Source organism: Rhamphochromis sp. 'chilingali' (genome assembly GCF_963969265.1).
Source record: "Rhamphochromis sp. 'chilingali' genome assembly, chromosome: 11".
Classification (NCBI taxonomy): Eukaryota; Metazoa; Chordata; class Actinopteri; order Cichliformes; family Cichlidae; genus Rhamphochromis; species Rhamphochromis sp. 'chilingali'.
The window spans coordinates 3337755-3352291 of NC_137938.1; the positions used below are offsets into that span (position 1 = coordinate 3337755).

Sequence of the window (14537 nt, forward strand, 5' to 3'; positions counted from 1 at the left end):
CAGTAAATATTTCAGTGTAACAAAACTGATCCATACATGGCTTAATTACCCCTAGGTACTGTGTCGAAAAAAGACAAGTGATCTTGTCCTGATGTAAACTTCTGCAGATTACTACACTCCACCCTTTGATGTAGACTGTATGAATGTGGAAACGAAGCAGTGTGTCAGGCAGTTGCTTCAGGCTCAGCAGGAGGAGCAGAGACAGAGGGAAACACCAGGTTTGTTAAAGTAGTCCTGCTGGGATGCAGGTTATCCTTACACAGTTTCCACAGTAACTGACCCACACTTATAGTGATTCCTGTTTCTGGAACTGAATCTCACTAACACCATTTCACCATGTGCTCAGGCTGAGCGCACTTTCTGCCATCGTATTGTACAGCTGGTTTTCTTTGATTTACAACTCTCTGAATTCTCACGCTCGTCCACACTTTGCGCTCTCACTCTGCTCTGTTTGCTGTTTTCCATTCTAAAAGACAACCACTGTGTTACCACCAACCATTTAAAATAGTGGTGACACTGGGACGGTGCTGTGCAGAGTTTTAGCAGAGTAGCAGATCTCAGTAAAGACTGCCACCCTGAGACTCATTCACTGTGGGTAATTAGAGGGTTGTGTTTTCAAGCACTACTAGATTCAGTAATATGCTATAATTCTGGTCAGAGTTAATTTTTCACTCTTCTCATGGGACATTTGCCACACACAAAGCTGCAGTAAGTATGCTCATGTGTGCACAAACGCCACACCACCCTCTGTGGTCAGGCCACTGTGGCAGTATATCTCCAGGCTGCTAGTTTCTGTCCACACATGCAATCAGACTGTTGTCTGCTAAGAGCGTGCAGTTGTTTTGGCTTCCTAAAACACACACACACACACACACACACACACGGAGCTAAAAAAAAAAAAAGAAGCAATGATCATGATAAGTGTGCCAAAGTGTAGGAGTGTCCCAGGTAAAGCAGTCCTCACCATCATTTTCTCTGAATAAAGGAGCTACATTTCAAGTGCAGACTGACGATAATCAAGCCATGATTTTAGCAGTGATAATGATTTGGATAATGTAGCACTTATAAAGGTTCACTCTGATAAAGTCATGGAAAGTCCAGTTTTCAATTACTACAGACGAAAGATTTGAAAGATAGACGGCTGTCATCGGTTAGCACTTTCACTGCCGCCATGCATAGATGCTATAAACAAAACTGCACTCTATTCAAAGGCCACCAGAGGGCCACAGTTGTGGTTGGAACAGTGGTTGCAGAAACATGGACGACCTAATAGCTCCCCAAAAATGGAGCCAAAATGTCTCTATCACCCCCTGCTGTCTGGCCGCAGTACAGGTCATAAACCCCGCCTCCTCAATGCCAGCGGATGGGAACTGGGTGGGAAGAACATGTGAGATGTCAATTACAAGTCATTTGCCAAGTGTGTGGTTTCACAGTTAGACACATCATTACGAGGCTTCCTAACAGGACTTCTAATCCAAGGACTGACGTGTTTGGTTTTTATTTTAGATTCAAGGTTCAAGGTTCAAGGTTCTTTATTTGTCACATGCATAGTTATACAAGTATAACACACAGTGAAATGTAGCCTGACACGCTCCTCGACATGTGCAAAAATTGGGGGAAGGGGGGGGGGGGGTGTAGATGAAGAACATTATATATATATATATATATATACACATATAGTATATACACTGGGTGAATGTGCAGTAGTAGCAGCAAGCAGGTGAATTCTGTACATTAATATGAATAGACATCTGACTATTTTACAGGATAGACAATATAAACATATTTAAAATTAAAGGAATTGAAATGTACATTGTGCCTTGGTTTAGTGTCTGGAAGAGTCCGGTCTCAGTCAATTATAGATGATGTGAGAGGGCGGGTGTGTGTGTTTAGGGCCCGGATGGCTTGGGGATAGAAGCTCCTCTTGAGTCTCTCTGTCCTTGCCCGGAAGATGCGGAACCTTCTACCAGATTGCAGAAGTTGGAACAGTTTGTTGCCAGGATGGGACGGGTCCTTCAGTATCTGCGCTGCTCTAGTCCGGCATCTCCTGGTGTAGGTGTCCTGAAGCGGGGGGAGAGCAATCCTGCAGCAGCGTTCTGCTGTACGGATCACTCTCTGGAGAGCTTTTTGGTCCTTCACACAGCTGTTCCCAAACCACGATGTCATGTTCTGTGTGAGGATGCTCTCCACAGTGCCTGTATAGAAAATCCTGAGGATCTTTGGAGAGACCCTGAACTTCCTCAGTTGTCGTAGGTGATACAGGCGCTGCCTAGCCTTTTTGGTCTGGACCTGAATGTGGGCAGCCCATGTCAGGTCTGAGGAGATGTGGACACCAAGATACTTGAAGGAGTCGGAGCGGAGCGGTCAGGAAGGCGTCTGGACGTGGCCGCGCCATCTTAAACGAAGACTATATTTGTATCAAGTCGCGGCGTGTTGAGCTCTTCTGATCTGCCAAACACTATGTGACTACTGTCCGTACTTTTGGCTGTATACATTGGGTACATGAGCATCTAAGAAAAAATTGTGACCAGGTCTGATGATTCAGATTTTTTTTTACATCATATGTGTTTGTATATAATTTGCCTGTGAAAGAACTAGCAGGAAAATGCAGTATATGTAAGAAAGCGAGCTGATAGGAGACAATGAGAGGCTTTGGCTGAAGTTCTGCTGGTAAACCTTCAGTCCTCGAATTCGTTCTCCTGATCGCAGTCTGAGGATCTGTGGGATGTGCTGGGAGGCGAGTCCACACAGATCTTCATCATTACATCTGTGGCTGGAAGCGCTGGTTGCACTTAAACACAAATTACAACCATTCCTAATCCCTCACAGTGACAAGCTTCCTGAGGGAATGGTTCGAACTAGTGATGTAGCTGCTGCTCTGTCATCATATTATTGTTCTTGTCTAAGACTTGTGTCAAGAAGCGGAAAGTAATAATAAGAGCTCTGTATACACAGGTCGGAACAAACAAGGAAATGTGCTGGAAGTGAAAAAGCTTAAGAAAATCAGGATTCCTGCCACATGAGGTTAACTTCATGTCAGAGGAGGAATGACAAGAGAATACACAAAGTTCAAGCTGGAAATATAAATAAAATCAATTGTCAGGTTTACACATTCAGTGAGGTCAGAAACAGAAAACTTGTCTGCTTTATTATAAACCACAAATAATCTCAGTGCCAGCACACATTAGCTGGTGACTCTAGATATATTTCTACATTTCCATTTGGAAAATTAGATATGGAAATCATCCTGTTAAAGCTGCTTTAGCTTTTCCACAGTTGCTACATATCTGCAAGCCACTTTGCAACCCCATTACTCCTTTGTTTCTGCCTGTAGCCTAGATAATGTCTGTTATCATTGATGCCTGCTTTGCCCTCTGCTGTTCTCATAGATAACACAATAGAGACATCAAAACTTCAATAACTAAAGTGACCTGGCTAAATTATATTAGAGTACAAGCTTTGAGTGTCGAGCCTTAGTTTGCCAAGGCTGCTTCCAGCGATTGTTGTCCTGTTCTTTGGAACAAGCTTCCTGCTGACCTGAGATCAATTATATTATATCATACATGCAAAAACAGACTCAGACCCTGTTTATTCACACACACTTTTTTTTTTAAATTCTTTTCCTTTGTTTGACCCTAACATTCAGGGAGGTTGAGTTCCAAATAGGTTGGAGACGTCGCAGGACACCAGTTGCCTTCCCTACTCTGGCGTCGACATCCTGATCAGAGACCCCGTCATTCGAGATGATGCTGCCAAGATATATAAAATTCTCCCCCTCTTCAGCACGTTGTTGGTTGATCATGACAGGAATGCGGGCACGTGCATAGCCAACTCGGACTACCTTGGTTTTTTTGGCGCTGATTCTTAATCCAACTTTCGTCACCTCCCTCTGCAGGGCCGAGGTCAACTTTTGGAGGTCCTCCCTCCTCGACCTACCTAAACGTTAAGGTCAAGATCAGACTATTAAACTCTATCGTCTTTCCTACTGCACTACACGCTAGTGAAACCTGGCGCTCAACAAGTGCAATTACTCAACACCTGAACGTGCTTCAACAACGTGGCCTGCAGCGAATCCTGAGAATTTCCTACCGGGACCGAATAACAAATGAGAAGGTTCTATGAAGAGCAGGCACCAGCCCGTTAGCCGATGTTGTTGCAGATATGCGCTTCGGCTTCGTGGGCCATATTTTACGCCTACCCCCTCATCGCCCAGCTAAGATTGCTATTACATGGCGTCCACGCACTGGCAAGCGAAAGCAAGGCCGACCAAAGACCACATGGCGTCGGACATTCATGGACGATCTGAGAATTGTCGACATTGCCTGGGACGAAGCTGAAGCAGTTGGAGATCACTAGCTGCCCGATGCGCCGCCCGGTGTAGGAGGAACTAAGTGCTAAGTGTGCTAAGTAAGTAAGTTTCCTTTGTTTTATTATAGTTTCAGAATCAGAGAAACTTTATCAATCCCAGAGGGAAATTGAGTTGTCATAGCAGCAAATACACAACAAGCATTCATATAAAATGAGTGTAGAAACACAGAGTTCTAATAGATACGTATTAAGATAAATATAGAGATATAGGTATAAATATAAAAGGACAAGTACGTGTCCAAATATATGGCGTGGTGTACAAAAGTGACAGTGTGCACTGTGATTAACTTTGATCCACATGTGTGGATATGACCCAAGAGTCTGACAGCAGCAGAAGGAACGACCTCCTGTAACGTTCCCTCAGACAGCCAGGTTGAAGGAACCTGTTGCTCAAACTGCTCTTCAGACTGCCCACTGTGTCATGGAGGGGGTGGGAGTCATTGTCCAAGATTGCTGCTCTGCCATTGATCACCTCCTCCATCATCGAGCATCATGCCAACGACAGACTCGGCAATCCTGATGAGTTTGTTCAGTCTGTCCTTTGCTTTGATGCCTGCACCCCAGCACACCACAACAACAGACTGATAAAACAAATAGATCAGCCTGCTACATACATCGAAGGATCTGAGCCTTCGTAGATAGTAAAGACCGTTTTTGTTGGCAGACCACTTTTATTCCATTTCAGTTCAGTTTTTCTCAGATGGACTGGTTATTGTACAAGAGTCTTCCTCCGTGATGAGAAATGAAGCAGATGTTTACTATCTTTACTATTTGTTTGTCAAATTTTGATATAATAATAACAATAACAATAACAATAACAATAATAATAATAATAATAATAATAATAATAATAATAATAATAATACATTTGTATAGCACCTTTCAAGAAATACAAGGATGCTGTGGAAATAATTCATCTGAATTTCAGGAGTGGGACCTTTCCGTCTGCCAATGTCAAATCTAAATCAAAACGTAGTCCCAGCTACTGAAATAAATAAACATTAATTGAATTAATTTGAAGGTTGTAAACCTTACATCAACAGTTATGAAATTATTAACTTTCTGAACAATCAGTTCTCTGGAAACGGAGTGTCTCTGATCCTGGAAGATCCTCGGCCCTCCGTGCACAGAGAGGTCTAACGTTTCTGTAATAAAGTCTTCTGTTTCCCTGATGAGCATCAGTAGTTCATGTAAACTATCAGCAAACATTTGATTCCTTTCTCCTGTTGGCTGCAAACAGCTTTACAACAGTTTTATTGTTCCACAAGCATCAGTACGATCCTGAAACATCACACCTGCTTGTACTTGTGGACTAAGTTTGCACTAAAACCACAGTTTGAATTCAGTTTTTATATTTATTCTTTGTTCTCAGACCAAGGCTGCAGTTTAGAGAATAAAAACTAAGACTGTCTTATAAACATTACATGTATAATGACATGAGTCTTAATGGTATCATTGTTTTATTAAGTCACTTAATTCACACTGGATTCACAGTCTGGATTTTTGCTGATTTTCTTCGCTGGCTTCAAACAACCTAAACGTTATTTATATAGTAGCTCTTTTGCAGCCTTACTGCCCAAATAGCTATAGCTCCAACCCACCAAAACGTGACCTGGACACACATAAGGTTGCATTAATGCATGCACAAGTTGCATTACCAGCAGGGGGAGATAATTTATTTAAAGGCAAGAAGTCGGTAGTACGAAAAAGACGTATGAAGCAAATTCAAGGGTTCTTAATTTCTAGAATAAGCTAAGCGGCTAATATGTATATACATGTAAATGTGTTAATAATGTCTGTTTAAACACTTTCCTGTGATTATTTTCATGTTGGCTTGAAATAAAATATTTCCCTCTGCTGTTACTGCAGATTAATTTAACTTCCACATGCGTGTCTATTACACGGTTTGCTGTGATATCCAGATGAAAGTTCACACGCATGTCTGCTTTAAGCGCTTCTAATGCATAACTACTGTATAACACTTTTCACAGCTTTGGTGGTTTCAGTTTGTAGTATACATGTTTATTCTCGTCATATAGGCGTGTCTTCCTTTGTATAATCAGCTGCTCTGCTGTACATTTATCCATGTTTGTGATTAGTCACATGCTGCCACTGTCACTCATTTCACGTAAACGCGCTTGTAGCTAGATTGGGAAATGCTAGTTTAATCTAGTGAGTTGATAACCAGCTAACCTGCCAAAGTGTTAGTGTAAGAGAATCTGATGTGTGAGTGTTTGTGGGACATGAATACTCCTGGTCAATCAGCCGGCATACCCGAGGCTCATCCCTCAGAGGACATCCTGCAATCCACCAGATTGTTCAGTGTCCTGGTGCAATCACATTACATTTTTCATTAACACAGTGTCAGGGACCAAGCAGTAGGCATAAAGGACACAGGTGTTTAATTCAAAAACAGGGGTTTTATTGACCCAAAAATATGAAAATATATTTAACAAAACCAAAAAACTTAAACAGGCAGACCAATAAAAGAGGTCAACTCAATAGACGAAAGTCAAGCTAACAATTAATAAAACTTCAAACAAACATAAGACAGACTGACCTCCTGAAATGACACACGGGGGAACTTTAATACTGGCTTAGCTAAACCACATGACACACACGGGGAAAATAAAATGGCTGCCGTATAACCAACTAGTACAAAACAATTAAACAAACTTAAAACACCCCCCAGGCAATGAAGCATGTGGTTTCACCCAATTAGGCTGTCAGTGGTACTTCAGCTCTCCCAGCACTTTGCCACACCTTTTGCCAGACAGGAGGAGAAGCCAAACCCAGCTAAGTCAAACAAAGATGCATTAATATAACATAAAACACAACTTTGACCTTGCAGTGTTAATATGTGTGCACGCCATATAAACATTGGTGTGTGTGATGGAAAAATAAATATATTTAATAAAGAAACAATATTGAACAATAAGTAGAATATATTTAAAGTAGTGACTGCAAAGTAAACTAAAGCGAATCAACTGGTGGTGAGGTGTGGAGCTTGCCATCACACAGCCATGGAACATGTTGCTGTACTAGAGTCAGTAATTACATCAGTTACAATTATATTGTTGTCTCAGAAAGGGTCCTCAGTCATCTGCGGGTCAGTCAGCTGATTTCAATACGTGTAGGCGAGGAGGAGAAAAGCAGAATGCTCTATAACGGAGATACAGACATTTCTTTTACATTTATTGCACAAAAGGACAAATGTCCAGAAACTCCATTATCCAGCTAACACAACTTTGGGCTTTTTGCAACCATCTCCACAGAAACTTTTCTTAGCTCAGGTGTACCCCAACTCTAAATCTCTGCCATCAGTATATTCTGAGCTAAAGATGCCTTTGTTCATAATACTTCAATACTTTTAAAAACCTCTACTAACCCTATGGATTCTACAAAAAGACTTTAGCAATCAGAAAACAAAGAAAAAAAAAACAGTTTAACAAGTACACATTAACTGGTGAATCTAAATGTCCCCTAGGTGTGAATGTGAGTGCTAATGGTTGTCTGTCTCTGTGTTGGCCCTGCAACAGACTGGCGACCTGTCGAAGGTGCACCCTGCCTCTCCGCCTTCATGTGACCCTGATGAGGATAAGTGGAAGAGAATGGGTGGATGGCTTAACATTAAAACCAACAATTTCCCAAACAGTATGTTGCAATTCTCCAAAACAACCGGTTAAGGCGCGGGTCAGGAGTGGGTGGGGGAGCTCTGGTCCTTGGACCTAAGAGGATTCTGGGACTTCCATTGTGTTTATTTCTCAAGTTATTTACTGTTTTACTTTGAAATCCTTGTTACTTTGTTATTCGTGTTAGCTTTTGCTTAGTTTTCTCTTATTAGTAATTGTCTACTTGCGCTATAGCATCACTTGTGTTTGATTTACAACACCTGTTCGCAATCAGACAGTCAGTCCTCTCACTGTATATGGAGCCAGCTGTCCCCGTTCTCCTTGTCAGATTGTTTTTGAACTCCTATTAGCCAAGCGTTCCAGCAATTCCCAGAGTTCCTTCTGTTTCTATAGGCTTTTCGGAACATTTTTGGGATTCTGCCTTTTGCCTGCTGCTCTGTTTGCTCTCACTCACTTATGTCTAACCTTTGCCTGATACAGATTTTACATTCTGCTTCTTAAGTCTGTCACTTGGGTCCTCTTCTACCACAACAACCATGACAAAAACTGAAAACATTTTTTTAGGTGTCATATTTTTATTACAAAGTAAGTTTAAGTTTTTCTGTTTGTTTTTTTTGTTGCCATAATTAGGTTTCCATTCGACACCACCTCCTCCAGTCTCTCCGCGGCAGCATTCCAGACGTTCCTGTCAGCATGTATGGAAACGGGACAAGTGCTCGCTCCCACTGCAAATACACAATGATTCTGGACAGTGTCCTGAGTCTGGTGGCCTCCTTTGATCTTGAGGTCACATTACAGAAGGGGCCTGGCCCTTGCAGCCTGGATATCCCCCTCTGTGAGTGTAATCAATCATGTCTGAAATCTGAGCACCGTTGCTTCAGTCTTTTGTGTCTGAAGCGTTAATCTGTTCATGTTTACAGTTAAATTTGAGCATCAGGCAAAGGGGTTGGGAACGGAGCAAGTCTCGTTCACAGTGGGGTGTATTCTACTGACAATGACGCACAATGACATCTGCTATGTGCCTGCCTGTCTGTCCAGGAAAACCGATTCCTTCTCTGTCGCTGTTTGAGGGTTTGTAAACTTTTTTCCATTCAAGTCATCAGTTTAAGGATTAAGTGCTTCATATAATGTCTGTGAAGGTTCTCAGTCATCCAGGTCATCGTAGTCGAAGGAGCTTGCAAAGAAAAGCGTCTGGACTTCTTTAAGTTGCTTGAAGACGTTTCACCTCTCATCCGAGAAGCTTCTTCAGTTCTAAGGTCAAATGGTGGAGAGTCCCAGATATAAACCTAGTGGGAGTTTCCCCCCACAGAGGGACAAAAGGACCCCCTGATGATCCTCTAATCGCCTGAGCCAAGGTGGGAAACTGGGCGTGGGTCCCAATCAGCCAGAGTTTCGGGTGTGTTCATTGTGAAACCTGGCCCCACCTTATCATGCGAATTCCTGAGGTCAGATGGCCCAGGATGTGAGTGGGCGTTAAGGCGTCTGGGAAGGGATCTCAAAACTGGATTATAGATGGCAGAGAGTTGGTGTCGTAAACCCCCGCCTCTGTTCAAAGATGGTCGCTCACAGTGGACATAGATGGCTTCTTTCACTCCTCTTTCAAACCATCTGTCCTCTCTGTCCAAAATGTGAACATTGGCATCCTCGATAGGATTGGATAAAGGACACTCTTTCGCATGATAAGGTGGGGCCAGGTTTCACAATGAACTCACCCGAAACTCTGGCTGATTGGGACCCACGCCCAGTTTCCCACCTTGGCTCAGGCGATTAGAGGATCATCAGGGGGTCCTTTTGTCCCTCTGTGGGGGGTCACTCCCACTAGGTTTATATCTGGGACTCTCCACCATTTGACCTTAGAACTGAAGAAGCTTCTCGGATGAGAGGTGAAACGTCTTCAAGCAACTTAAAGAAGTCCAGACGCTTTTCTTTGCAAGCTCCTTTGACTGCTTCATATAATGGACAGACTGTAATAGTTGCCTCAAAACAATGTCTGACTTTGATTGATTTTTTTAAAAATTGACATAAATTGTTTCAAAATGCTCCAACCAGCTTGAAGTTCTTCATCACAGGCATTAAGATTTGATGATTGTCAGTCAGTTGGGTGGGATATACTATTAAGTTTTTTGCAAGTGAAAATTTTCCCATTAAAGTTGATATATTAGAAGCAGGGAAATGGGCAATCGTAAGGTTATGAGTGAGGGTCAGAGTATCTCCAGAACTGCAGCTTTTGTGGGGTGTTCCCACTCTGCAGTGGTCAGTATCTGTTGAAAAGATCATTGATGTGCATTGGGAGTGAAGGCTGGTTCATGTAGTCTGACCCATCAGATGAGCGACTGTAGCTCAAACTGCTGAAAAGGTTCATGCTGGTTCTGATAGAAAAGTGTCAGAATACTCAGTTCTTCAGTTTGTGTATGGGGCTGAACAGCCACACACCAAACAGGGTTCCCATGCTCACCCCTGTCCACCACTGAACGCATGCGATCAGAACTGGACCGTGGAGCATTGAACGGTGGGCCGGTCTGATGGCTTGGTGCGTGTGCTTCACTTACACTGTGGGAAGAAGGCGAGCTGACGGAGGGAGCGTGATGCTTTGGGCAGTGTTCTGCTGGGAAACCATCATGTGGACGTTACTTTGACATATACAACTAATCACTACTATTGTTACAGACTGCCATGTGTGGCAGGCGGGATGAAGGACCCAAAATGCAGGACTCACGAGAAACAAAGGAGTGAACTCAGGGAGGCAGTTTTAATGCTGTATCAAAAACTCGAATAATACAAACAGAGGAAAATAAAATAAAATTGAAACTAGGAGCTGACGGGAAACAACTAGGGAAACGAGGCACATGGAGAAACGGACAGCAACGTCGGGTAACGATGCAACAACGGGCAGAGGAAAACAAAGGGCTTAAATACACAAGGGAGTAACGAGGGAACAGGAAACAGGACTAATCTGACAAAAGGAGGAAGCAAAACTGAAAACACTGAGCACTGGACGAGACTGTCAAAGTAAAACAGGAACCAAGAGACATTCACAAAGACGCAGACTTGACACTGGGACACGGAGACATGACTGACTGGGGAGACAGGGGGAACATAGAGACACGGGTGACTAGACAGTAGAGCTGGGTGATAGAACGATAACGATATGTATTGCGAAATAACTTTTTCTCGATAGAAAAGTTAAACTATTGCGATAGACCTCACCGCTCTTGTCCTCTTAAAAAAAAAAAAGAAGAACAGCCAATCCAAATTAAGTAGCGCAGAGCCGAACCAATCACAGCCGCAGCGTCACGACAGGTGACTTGTTACGTACAGCACAAGTGCCAAGCCGCACATGTGTATTTGTTTGGGAAGCAGCCAGCCGCCGTGCCGCCCGGGTAACAGAGGAAATGAGTGTGCCGACTAGAGAAACATCAACCGAGAGCGTGACCGAAGGTTACCGAAGAGAAAACAGATGATGGTTCCAACGCCGGAGAGATTGTCGAACGGAAGAGCCACAGAAGTTCCGTAGTGTGAAGGTATTTCGGCTATTTCAAGTCTGACAAAAAACAGAGTAGCGTGCACTGTAAATGTGCCGAAAGCAAGTCTGGAAATACAATAAAGCGGTGCAGCTCAGTCTCTGACTGGAAGCGCTAATTCGTCATTCGGCTTTTGTCAGACTAAAGTAACTGTTACAACTGTTTAAAAAGCTCCGCTATACAACAAGGAGAGATTGAGAATTTCCTTTTAGTTCTCAGTTTATTTGATATTGACAAAAGTTAGTCAGTTTTGTCTGTTCTTCTGTAAAACAAACTAAGATTTATTTTTAGAATTAATATTTTGTTTCTAAGTGGAATTGACAGTTTAGTCTGTTTTGTTTGTTCTATTTTGAAACTTAAACGCTTTAGCGGCTGCCTTTTGTGTAGTTTGCAATATTTGCCTTTATCTATCTGAAAAAGTCTCATGTTCCTTAAGTACATCTACCCTGTTGAACTTATTATGGGAAATAAATATTTAAATAAAAACAAGCTGCTGATTATTTCACATTTTACTTGTGAGCAACGGCACATTTAAAACTTACAAATATAGTTATTTGGCTTATATCGTGATAGATATCGTTATCGCCTGAAATGAAAAAAACATATCGTGATATGAAAAAATCTTATATCGCCCAGCTCTAGTAGACAGGAAACGTGGAACACGGGGAAGGCAAAGTAACAGAAACCTAAAGACTATAAACTAAGAATATACCACATGGAGAACAATAAGGAGAAGCAAAACCAGAAAAACACAAACACTAGCAGCACGACACAGACCATGTACACCCTTCCAAGGATGCCGTATTCCCTGATGGCTGTGATCGGCAGCATAAAACACCGTTCCACAAATCAATAATAGTCAAGGAATGGTTTGAGGAGCACAACAACAAGTTGATGTTGACTTGGCTTCCAAGTTCACCCAAATGTCTGAAAAGTCCTGAGAATGGGAATGTGAGGAAATGCCTGAAAGTGTCTGTCAGTGTTTAGACGACTGTACAATAGATGACTAAAATATGATTTCTTGTGTTTCGAAAAGAGAAATGTTACAATTACCTAATTAATTGGATTAAAAGTCACGGCATCATCAAATCTAATATTTATCAACATAAAAGCTCAAAACTGTAGCTGTCTGGATGCAGTGGACTGACTGCACAGTTTGTTTATGTAGTCCTAGGAAAAGTTTCAGGACACCGGCCCTCGAGGACTGGAGTTTGACACCCCTGCTCTTTAGTTACAGTGGCATGTGCAGATGACTTTAAGACTGAACTGGCTCAAACATTCGCTCTGTTTTAACACCTGCTTTGCTGCTTGGGCTGCAGACAAAGTATTATTTTGTCTGCCCACGTCTCTGTGCTCATTCTATCTCTTGTGAGCACATTCAGAGAGAAAAGAAGTAGAACAAACAATTGAAAACACTTCTGCAGTTTTACTTTAGTCGTCACTCAAGTGTACACGCAGCTTTCAGATGGCGTTTGATGTAACATTCCCGTCTTTGAACTTTTAGACTCTTCTTATTCTCTGAGCATGTATTTGTGATGTAAAACAATCATTTACTCATGCATCAGGTATGCAGCGGCTCAGGAACGCCTTAGATCCGAAAGCATTGTGTCGAGCCTGGAGAGCACACAGCATAAGTAATTCAGCACACCATTCACAAAACAGCTTTGTATTTTACCTGATGATGAACTTCAAACATGTCACAGTGTGGAGCTCATCTTCAAAAGTTTCACTTTATTATGGCCATCTGGAGACCTGCAAAATCCCGAAGAGGAGAAAGTTAGACTTAACATCAATAACTCATTACTAGACATTAGTGTGTGCTCTGCTGAGGAGACAGGCAGGGATGGTGGAGATTTACTCTAATCGAGAAGTTAAGACTCAAAAACAAAGAGAGACTTCCCAGGTTTAAAGAATAATACAGGGAGAAAAAGTAGCGCAGTCAGTAGGATATGCACAGAGACGGGAAACTTGGGTGATTCGCCACAGACCAAACTACAATTAAAAAGCTTAAACTCAAATACAACTCTGCACAACTCAGTAGAGCTGCACATTCAACTAATAGTTCTCTGTAAGGTCATTACCTCAAGCAACCCCTCATCTTCTTTTACCCTGTCCTTGCTACATAATTAGTAATGCATCCTGTCCCCATCCTTTCGTATTTGCAAATGAGTCTGGTGGATGGGACAAATAGCAGGGCAAGTTGCTGATTTTCATTCTTGGAATTTTTGTCTGATTGCACAAAACTGAAATTACAAAACGGTTAATGAGAGAAAGCCTCTTTCCTATAAAGAGGGAGTACGGGATCTGAGTACAGGATCGCTGCAGGGCTTAGTACACTGCTGTTCGCCCTGTTAACACATGACTGTACTGCACAGTACAGCTCAAATCACATCATCAAGTTTGCAGATGACACATCAGTGGTGGGTCTCATCACCAACAACGATGAGTCTGAATACAAAGAGGAGGTCCAACACCTGGTGGACTGGTGTCAGAATAACAGCTTGTCTCTAAATGTTCAGAAGACTAAAGAGATGGTTGGTAACTTCAGGAAGAGCCAGACGACCCACAGCCCACTGCACATCAACGGGTCTGCTGCTGACATGGTCATCAGTGTGGTCATCTGATGACCTCTCCTGGAACCTGAACACCACCACCATCATGAAGAAAGCCCTAAGTTTCTTAAGAAACTGAAGAAGGCCAGTCTCCCGCCTCCCATCCTCACATCATTTTACCAGGGAACCACTGAGAGCGTCCTCTGCTGCTACATCACTATCTGTAAGGAAACTGCACCCTCACTGAAAAGAAGTCTCTGCAGCAGATAGTGAGGACAGCAGAGAGGAACACTGGAGGCCCTCTCCCACCCATCTCCCAACTCTACGACAAACACATTATCTGATGTACAAACAGCATAGTGAAGGACACTTTCCAACCCTCATATGCACTGTTCTGTCCTTCCATCTGGCAGATGGTTTCGCAGCATCAAAACCGTAACGACCAGAAAAAGCAAGAACCTCTT

At 42.6% G+C, this 14537-nt stretch overlaps 1 long non-coding RNA gene across 1 annotated transcript; it reads left to right on the top strand.

The window, feature by feature from the left end:
• Positions 1-4327: 4327 nt before the first annotated feature.
• Positions 4328-9599, top strand: LOC308405846. The gene is made up of 3 exons (XR_013973409.1): positions 4328-4407; positions 7908-8022; positions 8631-9599. It is a non-coding gene; the product is annotated as an uncharacterized lncRNA (long non-coding RNA).
• Positions 9600-14537: the final 4938 nt, after the last annotated feature.